Below are 25,546 nucleotides of genomic sequence, written 5' to 3' on the forward strand. Positions count from 1 at the left end.
AGTGACCTGCGACGGGGTTAACCTGCGGAACAGAGGCAGCCATAAATCAGCGTCCCGGCCTCACGCACGCGCCAGCAGAGGAAGTCACGCAAGGGCTTTAAGTCAGCCAAATCGACGCGTCAACAGATCTAGACGGTGTTTTCTTTTCTAGAACCTAGAATAGGTCTTTAGAGACAGATGGACGCTTGGTTTCCGAAAACTGCAAAGCGGGGAGGCAAGATGCAATATGCACAGAGAATTAACGTCAGTTGTGTTTATGGCTTTTTTTTTTTCTTGCCAAAAAAGAGTAGATTCCTTATTCTCATGTGGTGAAAGATGTGCTCTGTTTTCTTTAAAATCTAATCATACTTTTGGTAACAAAATGGAAAAATATGAACATTCCTTTGGGGTTTTTTGAGAATTGATAAAAGCTTATCTATGAACAGATATTAAATAACCGTGATGTCAAAAAAGCAAGCCCATTTGTTGAATGCTTATTATGTGCCAGGTATTAACCTACCTCACCTCTTTCATTTTTTCACACTTTTCAGAGGTAGGTTTAGTGGGGACCATTTTACAGATGATGAAACGGAGGCCCATAAAAATGAAATAGGTTTTCTAAAGTCACACAACTAATTAGTGTAAGAAATAGAATTCCAAAGCTCAGAAGATACAAATTGAAAAGTTACTATTTACCATGGAATTTTCATACTAGTTCACATCAGTATTGGTAAGAATTTTACACAGGGTAAAGGTGTCATGGTATAAACTACCTAACTGTTTTTTTAGTTAGTTAGTTAGTTTGTTTGTTTGTTTTTGCTACAGGGCCTCACTCTGTCGCCCAGGCTGCAGTGCAGTGGCACAATCTCAGTTCACTGCAACCTCTGTTTCCTGTGTTCAAGTGATTCTCCAGCCTCAGCCTCCTGAGTAGCTGGGAATACAGGTGCCCACCACAATGCTCGGCTAATTTTTGTACTTTTATTAGAGACGGGGTTTTGTCATGTTGGCCAGTCTGGTCTCGAACTCCTGGGCTCAAGTGAGCCACCCACCTCAGCCTCCCAAAGTATTGGGATTACAGGCATGAGCCACCATGCCCGGCCATCCTGACTGTTCTTGAGGACTGATCCTGTGTGGATTATCTGACTTGCACTGTTTGAGATAGTCATCAAATCATCCCGGTGAGAACTCAGCATGTATTGTTCTTGCTACTCCTTCATGAATCCCTCTTAACACCCCTGCTGCCTCTGTATTTCCATACCCACTGTAGAGGTAAAGAAAGTAAGGCTCAGAGTATGTAACTTACCCATTATCTCATACAGCAAAGAAGTGCCAGAGCCAGGGACACACTGAAATGCTCTCGAATTCTAAAGCCCACATCTCTCCCACTTCTTCACACAGATTCCATCAATAATTAAAAACAGAAGAGAGCCTGTAGCTATGCGTTCCAGACTCCTTTATTTACTTATTTTAAAATAGAGTTAAGCCGGGTGCAGTAGCATGCACCTGTAGTCCCAGCTACTCAGGAGGCTGAGACAGCAGGATCGTGTGAACCTAGGAGTTCAAGGCTGTAGTGAGCTATGATCACATCACTGCACTCTAGCCTGGGCAACAGAGTGAGACTGTCTTAAAAATAATAGTAATAATAATAACAATAATAATAATAATAATAATAGAGTTGACCAAAGTCAGAAGTAGGTAGGGAAAGTAGACTCCAGTCTTGTGAATGCCCGGTGGCTGAATGTCCAGGAGTTTCCACCACAAAGAAGGGAGGCCAGTACCTTGGGTGTTGAGGCTGCAAAAGGAATATCACAGCATTTCATGCAGAAAACTACACATGGATTTAGGGAAAGAAGATTTGGATAAAAAAGGATTGGACCTTTGACGTGAAACGTGAGCTCCGAAAGGCTCACAAGTGGCCAGGGTTACTAAATAATTAATCGAGAGCAGGCGGGTGGCAGTGTGAAATGTAAATGGGATGGAGGAAGGTGTGATGCTGTCATTCAGCAGAGGCTCATGTGGCTGGAGCACTGAGCCACTGCACCAGCTCCCGGGAAGGCATGGGCACAAAGGAGCAGCGAGGCCGTCCGACAAAGGGCCCCAGAACCCCTAATTCTTGCCTTTGACCTGCGGTTCACTTTCATGTCCCTGTCCCCAAAGAGATGTTAAAAAATGATGAAGAACTGGCTAGGCATGAGGGAGGGGAAGCGAAGCCATCTAAAGAAATGGTACTTGTGTCAGGCAGCTGACACACTTGTGAACACCTTCTATTTTCCTTACATTTTCCTGCTTCTTGAAAAAAAAAAATGCACCTTTTGTCTGTCCTCTCCCCCTTTCTTCCCAAATTCTCTAGAGTTCTTCCTGCAAGTGGTTCTGTGTGACTCAAAGGCAGACAACAGCTGCAAGCAAAGGAACCAAAAAGAAGATTGACAATAGGAAAAGGGGCAGGTGAGAGAGACTCCCTTTACCTTATCAAACCAGAAAATGCCGTGGCTTAAATAGCAAGAAAATAAAGTCTGCAGAAGATGAAATATCTCTCTTCTGACTAAACAGTGATCAAAAATCTCTGTTCTAGAAAAAATATGACTGCTTGGCATTCAAATCACAGCGTCTTAGATCCGGAAGTAACGCTCATGCCTAGCATAGCCTGATACTTAGTGGGTGCTAGATGTATATTCATTCTTTTTCTGTGTCCCTTTCCTTGTCTATTACACCTTCCTGCACAGGCCAGCCAGCCTCCCCTTAAATCGGCTAGTCTCTCCAAGCTTCAGTGTAAGCGCTGGAAAGCAGAGACAATCCTGGTGCCCACCTGGTAGGGCTGTGCATGTCAAGGGCTGAGCCCATGCCTGGCACGGGTGCGAGGTGGAGTAGTGATTGTTGTGTGTGTTATTCCAGACTTAGGAAGCAAGATGTGCACTCCTTGGTTTTGGGGGGGAAACTGCCAACACTTCTGGGCAGCAAAAGCACAGGGTTCCAGGCAGCGGGGGCAGGAGAAGCAGCTAGTGAGGAGAGGTGAGCCAGGGCATCTGCTGTGTGAGAAGGGACTTGCTGAGGCCTGCGGAGGTTGGAGGGGGAGGCAAGGGTGGCACAGCCCACGCTGGAGAGCAGGCTCAGGAGGTCCTCACTAGGTGTCCTGAGGATGGGCATGGAGGGAGGGAGTGGAGAATGTAAAGGACGCTGAGGAGTGGGGCCATTTATGCTCCCCAGCGCCACCTCACTGCCTAGACCAGGTGCAAGGGGACTGGGAGGAGTAGGGGCCACACTGCCAGCTCCTACAGGGGCTGAGTCTACGGAGGAGGTTTTTAGCAGCCCGGAGGTAGGACTGGTGTTTACTGCTTCTTCTCCCTCCTGACAGCTGCTCCCTGCCTCCTGCCCCTTTCCTTCCTCTCCATTCCTCTCTCTCCCCGTCTCCCTTTCTCCTCTCCCTTGCTTTAGCTTTCTTACCTTCTCTTGCAGAACAAAATCAGAAATGAGTCCCTCCCCTAGAAATCCCCACCCACCATATGGGCATTTCCATTCATTTTCCTGACATTTCTGCATTTTGCAGGAGGTTGTGACCATGCAGGCCAGGGCCGGGGGCAGGAGCAAGGGCAGCTAAAAGGAGGCAAGGGTAGCTCTGTATGGTTCCAAGGGGTTCTGCTCCCATCCCACCTCCCTCTCTTCACCCTGCTGCACCCATGCCCATTACTTCAGATATTGGCCAAATGGAAACCTGTTGACTTGCACAGCTCTGGCTCCTTTCTGAATAGGATCTCATAGAAACACACAAAAGTAATCCATAATGGAAATAAAAATAGAATAGAGCCAAGTGCTATAGCTTCTCCTATTATGTAGTACAAATTGCTATGATGCAAACATTGTTCCAAATTTAAAATCCTAGTTCTTAATGCCTTTCCATTCAGGGAGACAATATCACCTAACTCTTAAGCTCACGGACACTTCCTTTCCAAGAATTTATTACATGTGGTGTTTATTGCTTTAGGAAGTTTATCTACTTCATAATTTTAAGAGTCTATAGGCCAGGACTTCTAAAACTCAGTAATTTAACTATTTCTGCCATAAAATATACATACAGAAATTGTATCAGCTAGAAAAATATTAATTTTGAGAAATTGAAAGTTAAGTTAGATTTGATTGGGGGAATATTTTCCAAACAAAAGAAAATAATCCTGAAGTCAAAACTCTGAGCTTTTTATTATATAGCAAGGAAAGCATGTAGAGGAATTGGGTTGTTTAGTGTGTGTGTGTATGTGTGTGTGTGTGTGGGTGTCTACTCAAAGAAGTGTAGATTTACACACAGAGCATTGTAACCAACTTCATCCCCATCTAGTATGCAGTGAGAAGTTTGCAGCTTAACCTTGAGTGAGGAGGATTTAAGTTCAATATCAGAAAAAGAGTTCCTGGCAATGAGGGTTGTAAGGACATTTGTAGAGGCTGCCTAGAGGGACTGGCCCACCCTTCCTTGGAGAGCTGTGCCACTTGTGTAGATTCAGTCTAACGTGAAAGCCAGGAGAAAATTTCCCAGGTTATCTTAACCCACAAACCCTCCCCAGGACCGCCTGGACTTCCACGTGGTTTAAAGGGTAGATTGAGTGCACCAAGGCCAAAGGCCAGCCCAGACACTTGCCAGCATGGGATCTTGAGCAAGTCATATGCTCAAAATCAATTTTTCAGTTACAGGAGAAACATGGTAAGAACCGTACATACCTCCTAGGTTCGTGGTGAGGCTAACGAGGGTGGAAAAGTGCCTATCAGGGTGGAGCCTCCTGCAAGTGTTGGTCACTAGTAGGTGCTGCATGAAATTCACAGATGGAAGGTTGTGATGCCTGCCCCCAAAGGGATTAAAAATCTGCAGAGGTCCAAGGTGGGCGGATCACAAGGTCAGGAGTTCGAGACCAGCCTGGCCAATATGGTGAAACACCATCTCTACTAAAAATACAAAAATTAGCCGGATGTGTTGGCGGGAGCCTGTGGTCCCAGCTATTCAGGAGGCTGAGGCAGAGGTTGCAGTAAGCTGAGATCGTGCCACTACACTCCAGCCTGGGCGACAGAATGAGCCTCCATCTCAAAAACAAAAACAAAAAACCTGCAGAGGTACTAATAAAGTTTGCAAGTCCTTGGTCTAAGTTGCAAATTTTTTCCCCACACCTGAGAAATCTGTTAAGTTGTACAAATAAGTAATTCAATGGCCGAAGTACCACATATCTCATCTTAAGTGATCGACAAGTTCACGCCAAACCCCAACAGCCCAGCGCTAAGGAAGGCCACAGTGTCCATGTGAGCAGTGACTCCCAGCTAAACTTAGACTCAGTATCTGTCCTTACAGAGGACAGAGTTCCACCCCAGAGTTCCACCAAACTTCCCTGACTGACCCCATGAGTAGGACCCCTCGGTGACATTCCCGCTGTGAGAAAGCCTGCCAGACCCATCAGGGTCTTCATGCCAGAAAGGATGGAGCTCCAGGAAGTCCTGGCTCTCGTGGCCAACTCTGAGGTGGCAACCCCTCAAAATCTGACCAGAGAAAAGGCCAGTGCAGCAGTGCAGGCCTCATGAGCAAACACCACCACCGACTCGCCTTTGGAATGCACTTCCTCTTTCTCCTCAACATCCCTGTCGTTAACTGACTGAAAGCCACACTCACAATGAGAACAATATCTAGGTGTCTCTGGTCATCATTTCGCTTTCCTCTGAAGCTGGAATAATTATCCTACAGGTGTCAGCTGTGGCAGAAGGTGCAGGAGTTTGTACTACAAGAATATTCCCAGGGATTGCAGTGAGCCGAGATGACGTCACTTCACTCCAGCCTGGGAGACAGAGCAGGACTCCATCTCAAAAAAATTAAAAATAAAAAAAAGGAAAGACAAATATCACGTGTTCTCATTCACATGTGGGAGCTATAAAGGCCACCTAATGGAGGTAGAGGACAGATGACGGCTACCAGAGGCTGAGGCTAGGAAGGGTAGAGAGGAAGGAGGGATTAAAAATGGGTTGATTAAGGGGTACAAAACCACAATTAGATAGAAGAAATTAGACCTGGTGTTCCATAGCACAATAGGGTGACTATAGTTAACAATCATTTATTGCATATTTTGAAATAACTAGAAGAGTAGAACTGAATGTTCCTAACACAAGGAAATGATAAATGTTTAAGGTGATGGATATCCCAATTACTATGATTTGATCATTACACATTGTATGCTTGTATCAAAATATCACATGTATCCCATAAATATATACTACTAAGATGCATTCATAAAAATTAAATTAAAATAAAAGAATATGTCCAGGGATAGAACCTCAGAGGTAAGGTAGTATCTGGATGAGAACTTACTGGGCGCAATAAGTTCCCCGCCCATCTTGAGGATGGAACTGAGGACAAAGCTGACCTAGCTTGTCCCCACTGACCATCCCTTCCCTGTTGCTGGTGTCTTTCCACCACATAAGGCTCAGGCCCCTGAGATGGCAAGAAACCTCCAATTTACAGGAGCCACAGGACACCCCTCCAACACCCAGTGGAATGAGCCCCCACCAATTCCCAGTGCATAGACACAGGGAGGCCTCACTTTCTGGAATCCAAGTACGGTACACCTACCATCTTCCACCAGAGCCATCTCAGGTATCTCACTCTCATCACTAAGAATTTAAAGTATGATGTCTTTTTTGCATAAAGTAAAATTCAGGACAAATAAAAATATTTACGGTCTACATATTTTTAGGAGTTATATGTAAAATACACATATACAGAATGTCTTCAGTACATAGGAAGGAAGGGTAGCAAAATGCTTCCTTGGTGGCATTGCCTCCTCCACCAACTGCTCACAAAATAGTGAAGAATGAACATCCTGCTAGATCCTTTCCTGAGGATATGTGTGGAAAGGATAGAGGACTATGTCTCTCTCTCAACCCCAATCCAGGACACCAGCTGCATGCACATGGCCTCAGATGCCATCTCTCTGGGTCGGCCTCTGTCTGTCCTGGGCTGGTAGATGGTTCCTCAGCCCCAGCCTGGCAGGGTCAGCTCCAGCTGGAGACACAGTTACTGCTCAAACTTGAACGAGGGCTCCACCACCTGAACTGAGGTTTTTGCCCCTGAACTTACTAGATCGATGTTTGCATTCCTAAAGCTTGATGACTGCATGTTGCCTATCACTGTTATAGACAAAAGATATTCCTGACACATGCCATAACCTACTTGAATGTGAGACATTTCCGTTTAGAAAGAGCCCATGAACTCAGCCCTGGCCCTCTCTCTACCTGGTACCTCTTCCTTGAGCTTCCCCAAAATTCACACTCCTTTGCCAAAGTGCCTAAAAAGAGTGGAAAATGAAATCATTAAAACTCAAGAACTCAGGAAGAGGTCGTGGGCCAGACTATAACGTGTTCTGTACTCAGAATCCAAATATCAGAGCTCAAAAACCACACTCACCCATGACCAACGGTGCAATCAGGAACCAGCCTTTTTACCTGAGTCCCAGTTTTCCACGCTCATAGCACAGATGTTCCCAAATTCTCTCTGCCTTCCAAGGATCTAGGGGTAAGGCTTAGATAAGGTAAAGCACTTGGTCTCCAGACCAGGCCACACCCCTGCACAAAGTGCTCAGTACAGGTTGATTGTAAAGTACTGAGGGAGCATCTGCTAAAATCACACCACCGATGACAGCAATCAGGGGTTTAACGCTGCTAAAAAGGCCGCACCAACCTGTAAAAGAGATGGCAAGATCCTCGCTCTTCTCTGAAGCCACACACTTTGCCTGTCCCTGGAGCTTGCTCTCTGCGGGGGAACCTGGAGCTGGTCTCCAGAATACAACTTCTCTTAGCCTTTAAAGCCAGGGCGCAGAGAGGCACTACCAGAATACCAGATTACTGGGGAGGCAGGGCAGCCCAGGCTCCAAAAGGGAGGAGGAACCCCTTGCTCACAAACCAGGACCTGCTGCCTACCTGGAAGGGCTCTAGCAAGAGATGAAACCCCTTAAGCCACAGTTGGGGAAAAGGATCAGACAGTAAGTTCCTCTCTGGCCCAAAGCGCAGTGAGGACAGGGACCACACACGGATAGGAGTGCTCTCCTGTGACCAGGACAGAGCTTGGCACTAGGAGGTGCTCACCAAGTACTGATGAATGCCTGAATGCCCTAGGTAGAGGACGAGTCGCTTATGCCAGCCCCAGGGTACTAATGGAAGAGCCACAGAGAGCCCCAGGATCCAACTGTCCGCAGCAGTGGGCAGTAGAGGGAGCAGGGCCTCCAGGGGAGAGAAGTGGCCAGAGAGCCTCTGTCTGCTTCCTGCCACTGCCCACAGCCAGCCTTGCAGCAGCGTCCCTGGCTCCCTTCCTCAGCCACATTGCTGAACAGGCAGGCCCGGCTGTGGCACAGTCTGAAATGCCCAGGCGCAGCACAACTGCTAAATTCTCGCACTCCCTGGACTCAGCTCAGCCCCACACCGCGCGTTCTTACTCTCCTGTTCTGGGGACAGATTTTACAGCCCGTTCGCGTCTTCCCAAGCCTCGCTCAGATCTGGGCACACGGCACAGGAAAAAGTGCCGCTGAGCGGATCTAAAGAACAGCGGGTGTCGGGGAGCCGGAAAGCAGGAATCATCTCAACAATCCGTCTCTGGATTGGGAGGAAGAACATGTTCCTAAACACATTTGCTCACTGCTAGGGAGGCGGCGCCTCTTCTGAAGGAAGCCACTCCCTCTTCCCTCAGCCTGCTGCTGGCTTTACTGCTCCTCTCAGTCACTGCCGTTGCTGTCACCTCTCATCAAAATCTGCCCCCTTCTGTCTCCCTTATTCTCTCCCCTCAGTCCTGCCTACCTTATTAACACTTTCCAAACGCGTCTCCCAACCACTCCTCTCCCTCTCCCCAGCTCCAGGACACCCTCACAGCTGCATCTGTGGACTGCCTCAGTGTCCTCCCTGCTGCTCCTGCGGCCCACAGCTCGCCAGCTTCCGTCCTTCCTTCTCATCCGTAGACCAAGATGTCCCAAAACGTTCTTTGTAAACAGTGAATCTAACAGTGCCTTCCGACGACTGAAGACCATTTGCGACTTTCCACGGCCCCTGTTCTCAGCCCAGGCTTCCCTTCCCCCAGCAACACCAAACTATCACCTTCTGAGCACTCACCAGAAACCCTGCTAAGCGCTTTCATGAAACTTCCCATCGAATCCTCGCAACATCACTGGAAGGAGGCATTGCCGTCTGCATTTTACTTGTGAGGAAGCTGAGGCTGGAAGGGCTCCATCATTTGTAGACAGCAAGGCAGTAGCCCAGCTGGGATCCTCAGCCAGGCAGGCCCAGGCCTCCGGGCACTGGCCCTTCCCACCTCCAGTGGCTCCCAGGGCCACTTAGAAGTTTCAAGTCCTCCCCAGCTTCCCAAAGTGAACTGTAAGGAGTTCCTCATTCCCTTCCAGGTGTCCCCATAACTAAAGCACGTGTCCCTCTGCAGCTTAGTTGTACGTCTGTTTTTCTCCCCAGGCTGGATGCCTTGAAGATAAGAATCATCTGGAGTCCCTAATGCTTAGCACAGAGCTGTACTCAGGAGGGTGAATCGAATTAATTAATGGTCAGCAAAATGAATGAGTGGATGAATGAATATCACACATTCAAGCGATCACATTTCCCCATCTCTTCCACAATCAGGCTCAACTGATTGGCTTGGCCATGTTAGGTATGTTGCAAATAGGTTTACTGGTTACAGAAGAGTATCAGGGCAAGGTGAAATTTTCAACATTTAAAGGTGGAATCGCCCTTACAATAAATGTGTTGTGTTTTTGTCAGCATTGTCACTGTTGTTGTTTACTACGGAATGTCACCATGCTTGAATCTTAAGCAGATGGGCTTGGGTTCCATTCATAATTTTCTTGCTTTAGAAAAACTTACGATCACAGAAGGGGACCTTAGCGCTTGCCAAGTGCAGAGCCCAACAGCGGCTTTGGTCTCAGCACAGGTGGATGTGATTTTCTTTACCGGTGACCTGTCCACGAACTGCCTGTGCAGTTTGTCCCACTGACAATGTGGGTGAAAGATGAAGCCAGGGCTCACCCTTCTAAGGGGGACATTGAGATTCCTGGGCATTGTACCAATTCAGCCATATGTCACCCCAGAAAGTAACTGCTTTTTCCATATATGATCATAACTAATGTTGCAAAGCCTGTTTTGCCTGGATCCTTTTACAGAACCTATGCAAAATATGCTGTGCGCTTTCACTCCAGATTTCTTTCTTAGGATGAATGGCTCTGCGCATACACGGGAACAAGCTCTTATTCTGTTCATCAGGAATGATCATTATTCCATAGGCTAATTCCCTGTGCATTAGTTATACGGGGTGAAGTTCTGGCTTATACACAGGAGCTGATGGAAACAGAGATCCTAGTGGCCAAATACGTCCTAATATTCTCCTTTCAATTCTTTCATTTATTCTGTCTTTACCTTTTAGAAAATGTTAATGTATTCCTGATGAATTCAGTGTGAAAAAAATATGTTTATCAGCTTGAGTTTAAAATTTTTATTCATAATAAGAATATAGTAGCACTGCCAAGACCCTCCAAAGTCAATCCTCAGATCTTCGCCAGCTCTTTGGGGGCATCGTAAACAAGCTGACCATGCAGAAGAGTTACAAGAAAGGGGTTCCCATGCCAAAACAATAGCAAGTGTGTTTTCTTTAGGTATTGATGCTTTGTTCTTGCCATGAGTGAGGGCTGAGGGAAGTGTGCTGTGGTGGCAATAACCCTGCAAGTTGTCACGTGGTAACTGCATAAGTTGTGCCTTTAGCCAGGGCCAAATGGATGATAAACTTGTCACTGTTAACCGGCTCTAGTTATTTGGAGCAAACCACCCTTTTTCTTGCAAAATCACACACTCGATTTCTTGACTACGTTTCCTCGTCTATAAAATGGGAGAGAGGTAAGATAAGCTCTGTGGCCCTTTTGCACTCTGCGATTCCGTAAGTGCCTTTGCACTTCCATCCAGCCCCGCCCCACCCCATCCCACCCGGATGGTGGATGCCCACAGTCCCCCACCCCAGCTCTGCCAGCATGGCAAAGCCTGCTGAGGATTTGCACAAGTAACCCCACCTCAGCAGCCTCACTGCTCCCCTTAGTAAATAACTGCATACAGAAACACTGCAGGTTCTCAGGCTGAAGCCAGCGCCACAGCTGGGTTCTTTAGTTTGTTGTGAAAAGAATTCCAGCATGACACAGCTCCTCTCAGCACAAAGACATGCTGAAGCACTAGGAAAAAAATTTTTTTTAAAGAATGCTTCTGAAAGCCAGGCAGCCAGGAGAGAGATGTAGGCTCGGACCAGCCTCCTCCCTCCCGGGGCCTGGACCTGTTGCCTGGGCTCTGCTCCTCTCAACGGTAAACAGAGCCGTCCACAAATCACCGAGGCTCAGAACGGCAGGTCTGGCCACAGGGGTGCCTCGGACGCCTCCCAGGCATCTGCGGCAAACAGTGCCGCCTGCACTGTGGTCAGATCGGGGACAGTCAGTCCCCCCATTGTTTGATTTCTAAACCTGCCTCCACCTCCCCAAGGCCTCTGAGAGCTCAGGGCTTGCAAATCAACACAACATTTAATTAACTGCACATTAAAGTTTCCGTCTTTCAAAGAAGGGAATTAGGGACATTGCACTTTCTGAAGCACTCATTAATGAAAAAATAAATTGTAAAGCCTCCCGAGTTCAGGGTGGTCCTTACCATTCTAGGTGGCTTCCTGCCTTAATGCTCAGGGCTGGGCAAGTTTCCTCAGATGAGCTGCAGTCTTCAGGGTCCCCTTCCAGACAGGCGTTTTTAACCCTCTGAGAGCCAGCCTTGGTTTTCCCCACACCATGCAACTTGAATAATCCTTAAGAGTTTTCAGGAAATAGCCAGAAATATTTCCAATTATATTGAATTATGAATACTTTTTTAATACAATAAAAGGTATACAGATGTTACTTTTAAGAGAGGCATGAAAAATATAATTAAACAACTGTCTATACTACCTATGGAATGGTTGTAAGTTGCTATTGCCCTTGAGAATGACGGAGGCACATGCACTGCTGGCATGGAGGGACATGGCCATCAGTTTGACAGTGGGGAAGGAGACCAAGTGAAAGACAGACCTAGGCCAGGTGTGGTGGCTCATGTCTGTAATCTCATCATTTTGGAAGGCCGAAGTGGGTGGATCACTTGAAGCCAGGAGTTCGAGACCAGCCTGGCCAACATGGTGAAACCCCGTCTCTACTAAAAATATAAAAGTTAGCTGGGTATGGTGGAACATGCCTGTAATCCCAGCTACTAGACAAGCTGAGGCAGGAGATTGGCTTGAACCTGGGAGGTGGAGGTTGCACTGAATCGAGATCGTGCCTCTGCACTCCAGCCTGGATGAAAGAGTGAGACTCTTTCTCAAAGCAAAAACAAAAACAAAGACCCAAAGAAATCCAGTGCAACTCATCTCAAGCAGCATAGCTCTCCATGTGCCAATTCAGGCTGTAGCTAGACACACACACACATACACACACACTCTCATCACTCACTCACACATCCTGCCTGGAGGCAAAACCAAAAAACAAAACAACAACAACAACAAAAAAAAAACCCCAAAAAAAACAGTGAATGGGAAGAACTTTGCTCATGAGGCCATGGGTGCTGCTCCTGCTTCTACCACAAATCTACTCCCCGATTCTTCTACTCATCTGAAAAATCATGGTACCCCCCTGTACCTGTATCAAGATCATCTGCAGCTCTTTCTAAGAGTTGCATCATTTTTCAAAGGAATTACGTTGCAATGCTTTCTTTTGTTACTTATCTGTGTACATGGCTCTTCCCAATATTGCCAAGTTTTGAGAAAAAGAAAGGGATCTGATTTCATCTTGTATTATGCCTTGTGTGTATTTAGTCATGCTACACATTTTGCTTCACTTCTATTATGTGCCAGACACTGCACGAAGCATCAAGGATATAGATGCTGGTCCTGCCCTTCTAGAGATGGCAAACAAATAGCAGATAAATGAATGGATTGCTAATTAGAATTATGGTTAGGTAGGGACAAGGTCCTGAGATAACAAATGATAGAGAAGAGACCAACTTCCAACGAGATGCTTCAGGGCAGCCTCTGGAGGGAATGTTTTGGGTCATCCCATAGGAGGAAGAGAAAGTGCTAGCTATGCAGCAAGGACAGTGGCATCCCTGGTACAGGTATCTTGCACATGACAGACACACAGTCACATGATTTGTTGGTAACAGTTAATATAATGCATCTAATACATTCAAATTACTAACACAATCTAACCATGGTAGGCTTGTGTATAGAAAAAGCACCCAGTGAATGAATTCTTTGTTATCCAGGAGGTGACAGAGCCTTGTGTAAACAATGGCCTCCCTCAAGGAAAGGGATCACTTAAGATCACTTAAGATGGGTTCACTTAAGACACCAAAACTCACCAAGCTCAGAGCCCTTGTACCCTCAACCTTTTCCTTTTCCTCTCATCTCAGCTCTCCGGTCAGTGCCCAGCCTTAATTTACGCAGTAACTGGAACACCAGAGGATTCTAGGTGTTCATCCATAATTCCCTTAAATTCACTATTTCTATCCTGTCTTTGGATTTTTCTCTCCAGTGTGATATCATGGAAGAGGCAGCATCTCAATTTCTTACACGTATTCCTCAAGTAGCCCGCAATGTCATCACACATTGCAAGAACACAGAGCGAGGGTGTGTCCTCATCAGACACCATAGCTTGTGCAGCTGGCTGTGGGTCATTGAAATGTGTGTCCCATCTTGTGATGAGAGAGGGAACTGAATGAGTCCAAACTGCTCAGCCACTTGGCTCTCAGGGCACAGGTGCTCCATTTCCCCAGCCTCCCATTAGGCTTTGTCAAAAGGGGAATGTAGGTGGAGGCAAGGCAGGAAATATCTAGTGAGGTGAGTTTTCCTGGCTGGACCCTGACTGATACAGCCACCCAGAAGATGAGAGCTCTTCTTATCTTTTCTCATTACTTAATAATTGTTGCCTGTGTGCCCAGGCTGTCATGTAGCCTTTGGGGTAGAAGAAGGAAGGCAGATAAAGACTAAAAAGTCTGTATCTGTAGTCACCTGATGTGCACAAGCAGCATCTGGCTGGAAGCTGTGCCCACCCACCCCTGGAAACAATCTGATGCTATTGTTCTCCTTCCCCATACCTTCCTTCCTGTCTGTCACCAACCCTTCCGGGGGCCTTCTCTGTGTCAAGCCCTGTGTTATACTGTTAGAACCACACATATGATGATGGACACAGTCCTTACTCTCAAAATTCCAGTCTAGTGGGGATGCGTGAGCAGATGACGGGGACAGATTGAGAGCTACTGTTATCGAGGTGGGCAAAGGGTATGAAGGGGACACAGGTAGTGGTCTCATTATGTAGCCCAGGGGGAGCTGATGGTGGGCTTCTCAGAGAAGTAGAGGCCAGAGTCAACTTGTGACTGATCAAGAGATAAGACTGACACTGAGTAAACAACAGGAAAATGTAAGAGGTGCTACATCAGCAGGCACATTACTGAAATGTATAGTCCTTATTGGTTCCCACACAGGCCTGGGGATTGGTGAAATGGATTCTGATGACTGCATCGGAATCAGGGAAAGTCCCCACTCCCATCCAGAGAATCTAGTCCAGTGGGTCCATGTTGAAGCTCAAGAATCTATTCACTTGTTTTAAGTCTCTAATAGGGGTTGTATAGGTGCCTGGTTATCTCATACTCGTAACATTCCTTTGAGAGTCAGGGAACTACTTCTCCCTATTGAAACCATGAGCAGGGATCAGCCAGTACAATGAATATGAGTCATTCAGACACCGGAATAGTATGATTGAACCCCACAAATGGTAGGCCAAATGCTTTCTGCTGCAAAATTTTGATGGATGATACTTCTTTAGCCTGGGCAGAGATTTAATTTGTGTTGCAACGGAACACTTTCAATTGTCAACGACAAAAAGCAATATTTCCAATACTCCTTGAGAATAGACTTCAAAGGCATCAGCTCTTTTTTTAAAAAGCATTTCAGCTTTATTTTGATGTGGCAGAAAAGTTTTGCATGCATCCTCGCATCCACTGTTGTGACAGCTGCGTTTAATGAGTGCAAAATGATCAGAAAAACATCCTTTGCTGTGGGTTGCCAGTTGGTGACAGGGGAGAGGTGATGCTGTAATCGGAGCAGTAAAGTCAGGTACACATCTGCGGAGGTGACATTCTGCTGTCTGGTCTGTACTGGGCGGCTCAACACATGGCCTCAAATCCAAATGAGACCCATAGACCCACGTCCCATGGTCCCCTTCCTCAAGCAGCAGGACAAAGACTCAACTGGACCACGTCTGGCTGTTTTTTCTGGAAGTTCATGCAAAGTCAGGTGTTTCTAAATCTTCTACATACTTTTCCTAAGGAGAGAAGATCTTTCTGGCTACTCATAACAAACTCAGGGGAAAACCAAAAAAAGCAGGAAGGGGCAAACTTGAAATAATTCATGTGTAGAGGCCTACGTCAGAAAGTAAAGGACTTTCTTTAAATATAGTTGTGATAGATTAAATGATTGTTTAACAAATATTCAGTACCTCTCCTGCCCCCAACACAGAAACATACTGGCCTCCAATGGCAAGAGTTGACTTTCTCACCCTATTGATGGGACTCTTTTGGCCAGTGAAATGCGGGCAGAAACGACCATACATCAATTTGGAACCTAGGCCTTAAGGCATTGCATGTTTACACATACCACTTTGAGAGCTGCTACTCGCAACTTAAAAAGGTTGTAAATCAGATAGCTCTATGCCCTGTGATGATCACTGCAGAATGAGACAGATAAAATAGATCTGAATACAAACTGTGGCTTGAAGGAGAGTTTTTCCAACTGACCCGTGCACCTGCAAGGCATACCTGGAGGAGAGGTGCCTAGCTGTACCCACGTAGATCACCCACGCCACAGCTGACCTGCAGCCCAGGAAGCATGAGCATAGATGATGGTTAATTTAAATCACTGAGATTTAGAATTGTTTGTTATTCAGCATCATTGTGTTGCTTCATAAGCTTTTGATAGAGATTACCAACAATGAATGCCTGATTATGTGCCAGAGAAATTTTCCCAGCTGTGCTAAATTCCTCCTACAGCTCTGTCGACATGGTGGGAGGGTGCTTTGGGTTAAATGCTTGTGTCCCCATCAAATTGTATACGTTGAAGCCTTAACCCCCAATGTGATCGTATCAGGAGGTGGAGACTTTGGGAGGTGATTTGGGTTAAATGAGGTCATGAAGGTGTCACTGTCACTATGAGATTAATGACCTATAAAAAGGGGAAGAAACCCGTCTGTCTGTCTGTCTCTCTCTCTCTCTCTCTCTCTCTCTCTCTGCAAACCAGGAAGAAAGTCCTCACCAGGAACCTTGATCAGCCAGCATCGTGATCTTGGACTTCTCAGCTTGCAGAACTGTGGAAATAAATCATCGTGTGAACCCCCACCCCGAGTCTGCAGTGTTTGTTATAGCAGCCGAAACTAAAGCAGAGGGAAAGTAGAAGGAGCAAATACTCAAGTCAATCCATCAGATTTACACAAAGCAAGACAGGTAACAACTCCATGCTGAACTACATTTTTCAGCTTTTGGTTCCATTTTGGGGTCATGGAGTCAATCACACTTTACAATTAATGAAAGTGCAGCTTCAGGAAGGTTGCCAAGGCAGCTCCTTGGTACCAACATTCCTTACTGGTTATTACCTTCTTGCATCTTATCTTTTTAAATATTTTATTTAGAGACAAGCTCTTGCTCGCTCTTACCCAAGCTGGGGTGCAATGATGCAGTCCTGGCTCACTGCAGCCTTGACCTCCTGGGCTCAAGAGATCCTCCAACTTTAACCTCCTGAATAGCTGGAACTTCAGGTGCACACCACTGCGATTAGCTATTTTTTTTTTTTTTTTTTTTCATAGAGACAGGGTCTCTCTATATTGCTCAGGCTGGTCACAAACTCCTGGTTTCAAGCGATCTTCCCACTTCAGCCACCCAAAGTGCTGGGATTACAGGCGTGAGTCACCATGCCCAGCCCTTCTTCTTCCATCTTACAGGTGAAAACTAAGAGTAACTACTTGTGTCCATCTCTTTCCCTTGAGTCTGTTTCATTTCTGTATGGCTTCAATCTTCTTTTTCTTCAGTCATGGAAAGACAACAAAAATAAACTGTCACTGAGAACCATTATGACAGTTTACTCTTGCAGGGAGAATCCTGTGGGTGTCTAAAAGCTTACGCTAAGTTATATTTGCTTCATGTATGCTTCTATTGACGAATAATTAGGGCAGCAATTAATTTTAAAATGCAAATGAGCAATGGGTCTCACTGTTTTGTTTTGTTTTGTTTGAAATATCCTTTGTCCTCAGTTCTACTGGTATCTGAATGGATTTAGTTTAGCAAAGGAATGAAATTATTTTTTCTAATGCTTTATTTACTTGATTGAATCGGGCTTTTTATCAAATATTGACTACAAATGTTTGTTCAAGATCATATGCCACAGAAGTTAATAGAAATTAAAACCTGGAGTAGAGAACCACCATTTTTTACATGTCTTGTGGGTGATCTGTCTGAATGATGATCAGTGACAGTCAGAAGAGGTGATGGCCTTGTGCCTGGCTATCTGAACTAATCGTTGTTTTGTAGTCAAAGGGAAAATTCTTTATCTTTGAAAATGTCTTATAGATATTTTTTGAGAAAACTTTCCAAACATAATGATAAGTAAAATTATTATTTATTTCTTTTATATCCTCCATTACTGGAAGGATTGGAAACATCATGAGAAGTCCACTAAATACGCCTTTCATTTGCTCATTCATTCAAGATTGACTGATGTGTAGTATATGCTAACACTCCACTCTATGCTAGATTTACCATCTCTGCTTTCAAAGAGTTCCTAGTCTACGGGGAAAGTCAAACAAGAAAAACCTCTGTTGTATCTTTGTCATGGCACTTTCTGGCATCATTTCCCATGAACGTCTATCATCTTTCTCCTCACCTGGAATGTGAGCCTCAGGAGGGCAGGAACTGTGTCTGTATTCTCACCACGTGAGCAAAGACCTACCATGGAAGAAGCACTCGGTAAATATCTGTGGCTGTTGGAAAAGAAAATAAGTGATACTTTAGAGATGTAAATAGGAGAAAATGGAAGCTCAAAAGGCAGATACCTTTCTCAGCATAGACTGTGGTGGAAGGCGGGCTGATTGGAAAGGTATCGAGGAGTTGATGAGGATGGGAGCAGGGAGCCCCATGAGGGCATTACAGTAGGTTGCCCAAGGAACAAAATCTGGAAGCACACAGCAGGTGTGAAGTCACGGAGGAGTGGGCCATCTGCATGAGACTGGGAATGCGGAGGAGGTTTCACTGGAGCATGCGATGTTGTGGGGAATGGCAGGATCTGGGGCTAGATGGGAAGCGAGGCCTGAAGTAGCAGTCATCTTATACCCAGGTGAAGACGCTGTTCTCTGTAATCAGTGTTGATTACCAATTGACTGAAACATTAAAATGCCAAATTATTAACTAGTGTGAGCATTTAAGGAAAAAAAGTCTGGGTGCAGGGATTCATGTCTGTCATCCCAACACTTTGGGAGGCAAAGGCGGGAGGATCACTCGAGCCCAGGAGTTCGAGACCAGCCTGAACAACATAGTGAGACCACCCCCATCTCTACCAAAAAAAAAAAAAAAAAAAAAAAAAAAAAAGAAAATTAACTGGTCATGGTGGCGCAGGGCACACACCTGTAGTCCCAGATACTCAGGAGGCTGAGGCAGGAGGATCAATTGAGCTCAGAAGGTGGAGGCTGCAGTGAGTTGTGAATATGTCATTGCATTCCAGCCTGAGTGACAGAGCAAGACCCTGGCTCAGAAAAACAAAAAAAAAAGTTGTCCACCTTAGACAGAAATCTGAATCCCTCTTTTATAATAAACCTCGAATGCTTTCCACTGACATGGGACTTAGTTTGAGGGTACAGCCAAGACATCATCCACTATCCCAAAGAAAGCACTTGGTCACAAATCACACACATCAGCTGTGGCTGTTTTTGTTCCATTATCTAAATATTTACAGAGAAACCAGCACTTTGGTCTGAATTATCTGAATAATTCCACAACTCACCATTTGTTTTTAGTAGAGATTCAAGGTTAAAATAGTAATAATAGGTATCTTTAAGACTAAACATTATTCATACGAAAGTCTATTTTTAAACAACATCCAAATTATTTGCCTCTGTTTTTCACCCATGTAAGAAAATATTTGATAATCAGGAATGAATAAAAGACCATCACATGGGTTGTTGTTTTTTTTGTTTGTTTGTTTTGGTTTTTTTTTGGATTGCTTTTTCTTGTTGTTTCATGGATTTTTCTGGTTTTTTAGGAAAAAACAATTTTTAGGAGCACATATGCAGATCCAATCACTGCCTCCCGCCTGCTGCAGGTGGAGGTCGTGAGGAAGTGGTGGCAGGTTACTTCTCATTTCATTACGAATTCCTCTCATGTGGACACAGACCTCAGCCGGGGATGACAAGGATTTTTGAACTTCAAAAAAAAAAAAAAAAAAAAGAGGAAGAATCATAATAAATATTTTACTGTCTAGTCAACCCAATTTATGAAACCTGATTATCTAGCTCAGCCTCCGGAGATTGCTACCGGAAATCTCCCCAGATGTTCCCCCTTCTAACCCAACTCTCCACTGTCTGGCAGGAAGGCGGCCGGGCATCTGCATTCCGGAAGCCCAGCTGCCTCGGAAGAGAGAGGGGCCTGCACGTCACTCAACAGCCCTGCCTGCTAACCACTTAACCAGTTCTCAGTTGGGTTCACGGACCCATGAGCAACCCAACTTTCTTCCGCCCAGGTTGATACTGTGCTCCAAGCTGGGGTGCCCAGGGAGAGTGCCTGAGGCAGCAGTGAGCTGATCACCCTCACTTCTGAAGTCAACCGGTATCCTGAAATGGCGCTGTTTGAACCACATTGGGCAAGAACATGACGAGTGCTTCTGGGGTTCTTTGTATGGTCCCAGACACGCTCATTTCTGTTTCTAAGTTACACAGCCCCAGGATTTTGAGGAACGATGGGATTCTGTTTATTTGTGTTATTTTTTGTTGGTGTAACTTTGACAATTCAGCTTATAGTATAAATTTCATTATATTATATAAAATATATAGCATAATTCTTTTTATATGGGCACTTGTTCTTCCTTTTTGGAACACACCTATATATTTTAGTTTGCCCTTCCACCATCTAGCCCTTGGCTGTGATCCCAGCGGCTATACTACAGTATACACTAGTGCCATGAAGAACTTGGACCTCATGTGAAATTCGGCAGAACCTATTACCCTTAGGAGGGATCATCCAATCACAAATAGCCCTTGGGAGTCAGACCAACCAAACTAGGATTCTTGAAAGAGCTGTTCCAGAAAATCTCTTGTTTGGGATTTTTTCAAGCCACAGAGCCAAAAGTTTGAAGGTGAATTTGATACTCTTATTGCCTGGCTGCATGAAATAAGTGCACAGTGACCTTGTGACAAAGAACATCATCCTTGCAGTGCCTCAGCAGGGTCTCTGAAGGCCATAACTAGAATCTGAAGGGCAGGTAACCTGAATTCACACTGGAGATCAGAGTCTCAGCAAATTCAGAGGGTTCACATTTGCTTGGCAATCTCTGAAAAGATGAGAATTTGGGGTTGTCCTGCATATTTCATTTTTTTCTAGCCCAGTTTTCAAAAGATGAGGAGATTTTAGTGCTGTATGTGATGATATATCACATATCATATACTGACCAAGGCTTCAAGGTACATTTGTGTCTGCTAATGATCAAGTTTCACCAAAAATAGAATTGAAACATGAATGAAATATAAATCATTTTATAAGACACTGGATTTCTGTGTGTGTTTCTCATAAGAAATTCTGCATAGACCCCATAACTTCGAATTATCAAAACCAGAATTTTATAATACTAGTACAAAAACTGAGCTACTTTACCCACAAAAATAAGTGTAAAGTAGACATTTATGTACTTGGATATTAATGAAGGGGAAAAAGCTTTTGATTAACAACAACTAAAAAAACCTTCTCAAAAGAAAAAGGTAGAAAAAGATCCAATTGCCAATTTACCTAATTAAAAGATGTCCAGGCCAGGCACGATGACTCATGCCTGTAATCCCAGGACTTTGGGAGGCCGCGGCAGGCGGATCACCTGAGGTGAGGAATTCAAGACCAACCTAGCCAACATGGTGAAACCTCCTCGTCTCCACTAAAAATACAAAAACTAGCTGGGTGTGGTAGCAGGGGGCTGTAATCCTAGCTACTCCAGAGGCTGAGACAGGAGAATTGCTTGAACCTGGAAGGCAGAGGTTTCAGTGGGCCCAGATTGTGCCACTGCACTCTAGCCTGGGCAACAGAGTGAGACTCTGTCTCAAAAAAAAAAAAAAAAAAAAAAAGTCCCAACTAGAGTTTTGAATTTTTTCAGCTAGCATTCACGACCCTCTGATACAAAACTTTATGCAAATTTTTGCTTTTAGACATGTCATTTTCATTAATACCACTGTGATATAAACCTATTAACAGCGAAATGTGATGATGACAGTATTTAGAAAATAATTGTGATGAGACAGCATTTCGTGGTTGACTTCATGCTACTCCTTTTGTGTTGCACGCTTTGTCTCTGCCCACTCACGACCTCTCCAGAAAGCAGAACTTAGGAATCACAAGTATTAGAAAGGACAAGACATTTCTCATGCTTTGGGTTCTTTCCATTTTGTTCCATGCTGTTTTCCCTTCATTTATGATCTAATTCTTTAGACATTTCTCTCTGAATGGAACTGATTACACCTATAAATAAAGCATTGATAAAATGGCCTGAAGTTTTAAAAATATGATTTGACTTTTAAAATAAAACTGCTACCCTGCCAAGTGTCTCCTAGGTCCAATTATCATTTTGTTCTGTTTTGTTGCTTGACTTTTTTTTGCACCAGTAACCAAGGCTATTCTTACGGCCTGCATCTAAGTTGCATAGGCTCAGAAAATATTCAAGATGAAGAGATGATATTGGCATGCATGAGAATGTTGAGTTCTGGTTACTATTGTTTTAACATTGGCTCACTGTGAGTCATCATACTGAGAAATTTCACAGAAAAGAAAAAGGTTTCTGAATAAATTTTCTGGGGGACACAGAGGAGTTTACCTAGGGATTTAAGAGGAGGCTAAAAATAGGAAAGAGGCAAAAGAGAACTCAGAGAAAAGTTTTATAAAATAAGGGCTACATGATCACACTTCTCTGAAACAAGGCTTAGAATGATGGGTGCTGGAAATATCAAATCTGTTCCAAAAATTAATATATCACAACGTATAAAATACTGATAAAAATCCTTACTGGATAATGAAATTATTGCCAAGGAGCTAAAGATTAGAAGGGAAAATTTAACAGGATTTAGGAACTATACAAAGAATGGCAGAATTATACCACATTAACAGAATGAAGAACCAAAAAGTTATTATTTTCTTTAATGATGCAGAAAAAGTATTTGACATATTCTGTACCTTTTCATGATTAAAAAAATACTCAACAAACTAAGAATAGAAGGAAACTACCTCAACATCATAAAGGCAATATATGAAAAGCCCACAACTAACGTCATACTCAGTGATGAAAAACTGAAGTCCTTTTACCCTGAGATCAGGAAGAAGATAAGGATGGCTACTCTTGCTACTTCTCTTCAATAGTACTGGATGTCCTAGCCAGAGCAATTAGGCAAGAAAAATAAACTAAAAGCACCCAAATTAAAAAGGGAGAATTAAAATTATCTCTATTCACAGATGGCATCATGTTACACATAGAAAACGCTAAAGATAATACCAAAACTCATAACTTTTAGAACTAATAAACAAATTCAGCAGTTGCAGAAGGCAAAATCAACATACAAAAATCAGTTGCATTCCTATACACTAACAACGAACAATCTGAAAAGGAAATTAAGTAAACAATTCCATTTACAATAGCATCAAAATAATAAAATACTTAGGAATAAACCTAAATAAGAAGGTGAAAGGTTTATACACGGGAAACTACAAAACATTAATGAAAGCAATCAAAGAAGACTTTCAAATAAATGAAATGACACCTCATGTCCATGGATTGGAAGACTTAATATTTTCAAGATGTCTGTACTACCAAAGCAATCTATGTATTTGACGGAATTTCCACCAAAATCCAAACGGCAATTTTTGCAGAAATAGGAAAAAAATATTCTAAAATGAAATCTTAAGAAACTTCAAATAGCCAAAACAATTTTAAAAATGAAGAACAAAGTTGTTGTATTCACATTTCCTGATTTCAAAACATATTACAAAGCTACAGTAATCAAAACAGTATAGTAATGGCATAATGACAGACATATAAACCAAAATAATAATAATAAAAATAATAATAGAATAAAGAGCCCAGAAATAAGCACTTGCCTATATGGTTAAATGATCTTCTGCAAGGATGCCAAAACCACTCAACAGGGAAAGGTCAATCTCTTAAACAAATGGTGCTGGGACAACTGGATATCTACATACAAAATAAGTAAGTTGGACTCTTACCTTATATCTTACGCAAAATTAACTCAAAATGGAGGAAAGACCTAAACATAAGATCCAAAGCTAATAAAACTCCTAGAAGAGAACATAGAGGAAAATCTTCATGAAATCAGATTTGGCAATGATTTCTTGGATATGATGCTAACATCATAGACAACAAAGGCAAAAATAGATAAATAGTATTTTATCCAAACTCAAACAAAAACTTTCATGCACCCAATAATACAATCAAGAGAACAAAAAGGTAACATACAGAATGGGGGAAAATATTTGCAAGTCATATATCTGATAAGGGGTTAATACCCAGAATACATAAAGAACTCCTACAATTCAACAACAACAACATCATTAAATAATCTGGTTAAAAATAAGCAAAGAAGAGGCTCTCATGGAGGCAGCCAACCCGAGGCTAGGGAGCACTGAGCTGCACGTTGTGCCCTGCGCTGCCCAGGCTAGTGAGCAATACAGTCAGGATGGCTAAATGTGATCCCAAGAAAGCAAAGGGCAAGATGTCTGTTTATGCCTTCTTTCTGCAGACGTGCAGAGAAGAACATAAGAAGAAAAACCCTGTCAATTTTGCAGCATTTTCCAAGAAGTGGTCTTAGAGGTAGAAGACAATGTCCGGACAAGATAAATCTAAATTTGCTGAAACGGCAGAGGCGGATAAAGTGCACTGTGATTGGGAAATGAAGGATTATTGACCAGCTAAGGGAGACAAGAGAAGAAGAATCCTAATGCCTTCCAAAGGCCACAGTCTGGATTCTTCCTTTTCTGCCCGGAATTCCACCCCAAGATCAAATCCACAAACCCTAGCATCTCTATTGGAGACGTGGCAAGAAAGCTAGTGAGATGTGGAATAACGTAAGTGACAGTGAAAAGCAACCTTACATCACTAAGGCGGCAAAGCTGAAAGAGAATTAGGAGAAGGATGTTGCTGACTACAAGTTGAAAGGAAAGTTTGATGGAGCAAAGGATCCTGCTAAAGTTGCCCAGGTAAAGGTGGAAGAGGAAGATGAAGAAGATGAGGAGGAAGGGGAGGAGGAGAGGAGGAGAATGAATAAAGAAACTCTATCTGTCTCCTTGTGAATACCTTAGAGTAGGGGAGCACCATAATTGACACATCTCTTATTTGACAAGTATCTGTTGCCCTCATTAGGTTTAATTATAAAATTTGATCACAAGCCTATTGTAGTCTCTCAAAGTGCTCTAGAAATTCTCAGTGGTTTACGTCAAGTGGCCATGGGTGTCTGCAGCACCCTGAAACTGTATCAAAGTTGCACATATTTCCAAACATTTTTAAAATGAAAAGTCACTCTCATGTTCTCACTCTGTGCACTTTGCTCCTGGTGTGACAAGACATTTAAAGATGTTTCTTGCATTGTTTTTTATTATTATTTATAAGGTGGTGTTAACTACATGGTTATTGGCTGGAAAACCTGAGTTATCACCTGTATATATCTATCTATAGTTTGTAAAAATAACAAAACAAGCAAGACAAACTCTCGATGGTCCTTGCTCTGCGTTGAGGCTATGGGGAAGATGCCTTTTGGAGGGGCTGTAGCTCAGGGCGTGCACTATGAGGCTGGATCTGTTGACTCTGCAGTGGGCATCCATTTAGCTTCAGGTTGTCTTGTTTCTGTGTATAGTGACATAGCATTCTGCTGCCATCTTAACTGTGGACAAAGGGGGTCAACTGACATGAAAGGTTTTATTTTGTTTTTGTTCTTAGTTAAGTGCATTAGTTTTTAAACTGTTTGTTTTTAAACAAACTGTAGAACTCTTCATTGTCAGCAAAGCAAAGAGCTACTATGTTAATGAAAGTTCAAGAACCTTCTGTACTTAAACATGATTTGTAATGTTCTGGTTTTTTTGTATGTTTAGAATGCCGAAATGTTTTTGAAGTTAAATAAATAGTATTACATTTTAAAAAATAAGCAAAGGACTTGAATAGACATTTCTTGCAAAGATGATATACAAATGGCCAGCAAGCGTACTGGGGTTTGACGTTGCTAGTCAT

The 25,546-nt window shown here is 43.7% G+C and overlaps 1 long non-coding RNA gene and 1 pseudogene across 1 annotated transcript; one reads left to right on the forward strand and one right to left on the reverse strand.

Annotated features, from left to right (window-relative positions):
- Nucleotides 1-14,959: 14,959 nt before the first annotated feature.
- Nucleotides 14,960-18,053, reverse strand: LOC114671891 (uncharacterized). Its single transcript, XR_013402615.1, has 2 exons — nucleotides 17,957-18,053; nucleotides 14,960-16,388 (listed from the first exon to the last, which is right to left on the reverse strand). It is a non-coding gene; the product is annotated as an uncharacterized LOC114671891 (long non-coding RNA).
- Nucleotides 18,054-23,918: 5,865 nt separating this feature from the next.
- On the forward strand, nucleotides 23,919-24,615 carry LOC106993107 (high mobility group protein B3 pseudogene; annotated as a pseudogene).
- The last annotated feature ends 931 nt before the right edge of the window (nucleotides 24,616-25,546 follow it).

The sequence above is a fragment of the Macaca mulatta genome, chromosome 13, assembly GCF_049350105.2.
Source record: "Macaca mulatta isolate MMU2019108-1 chromosome 13, T2T-MMU8v2.0, whole genome shotgun sequence".
NCBI lineage: Eukaryota > Metazoa > Chordata > Mammalia > Primates > Cercopithecidae > Macaca > Macaca mulatta.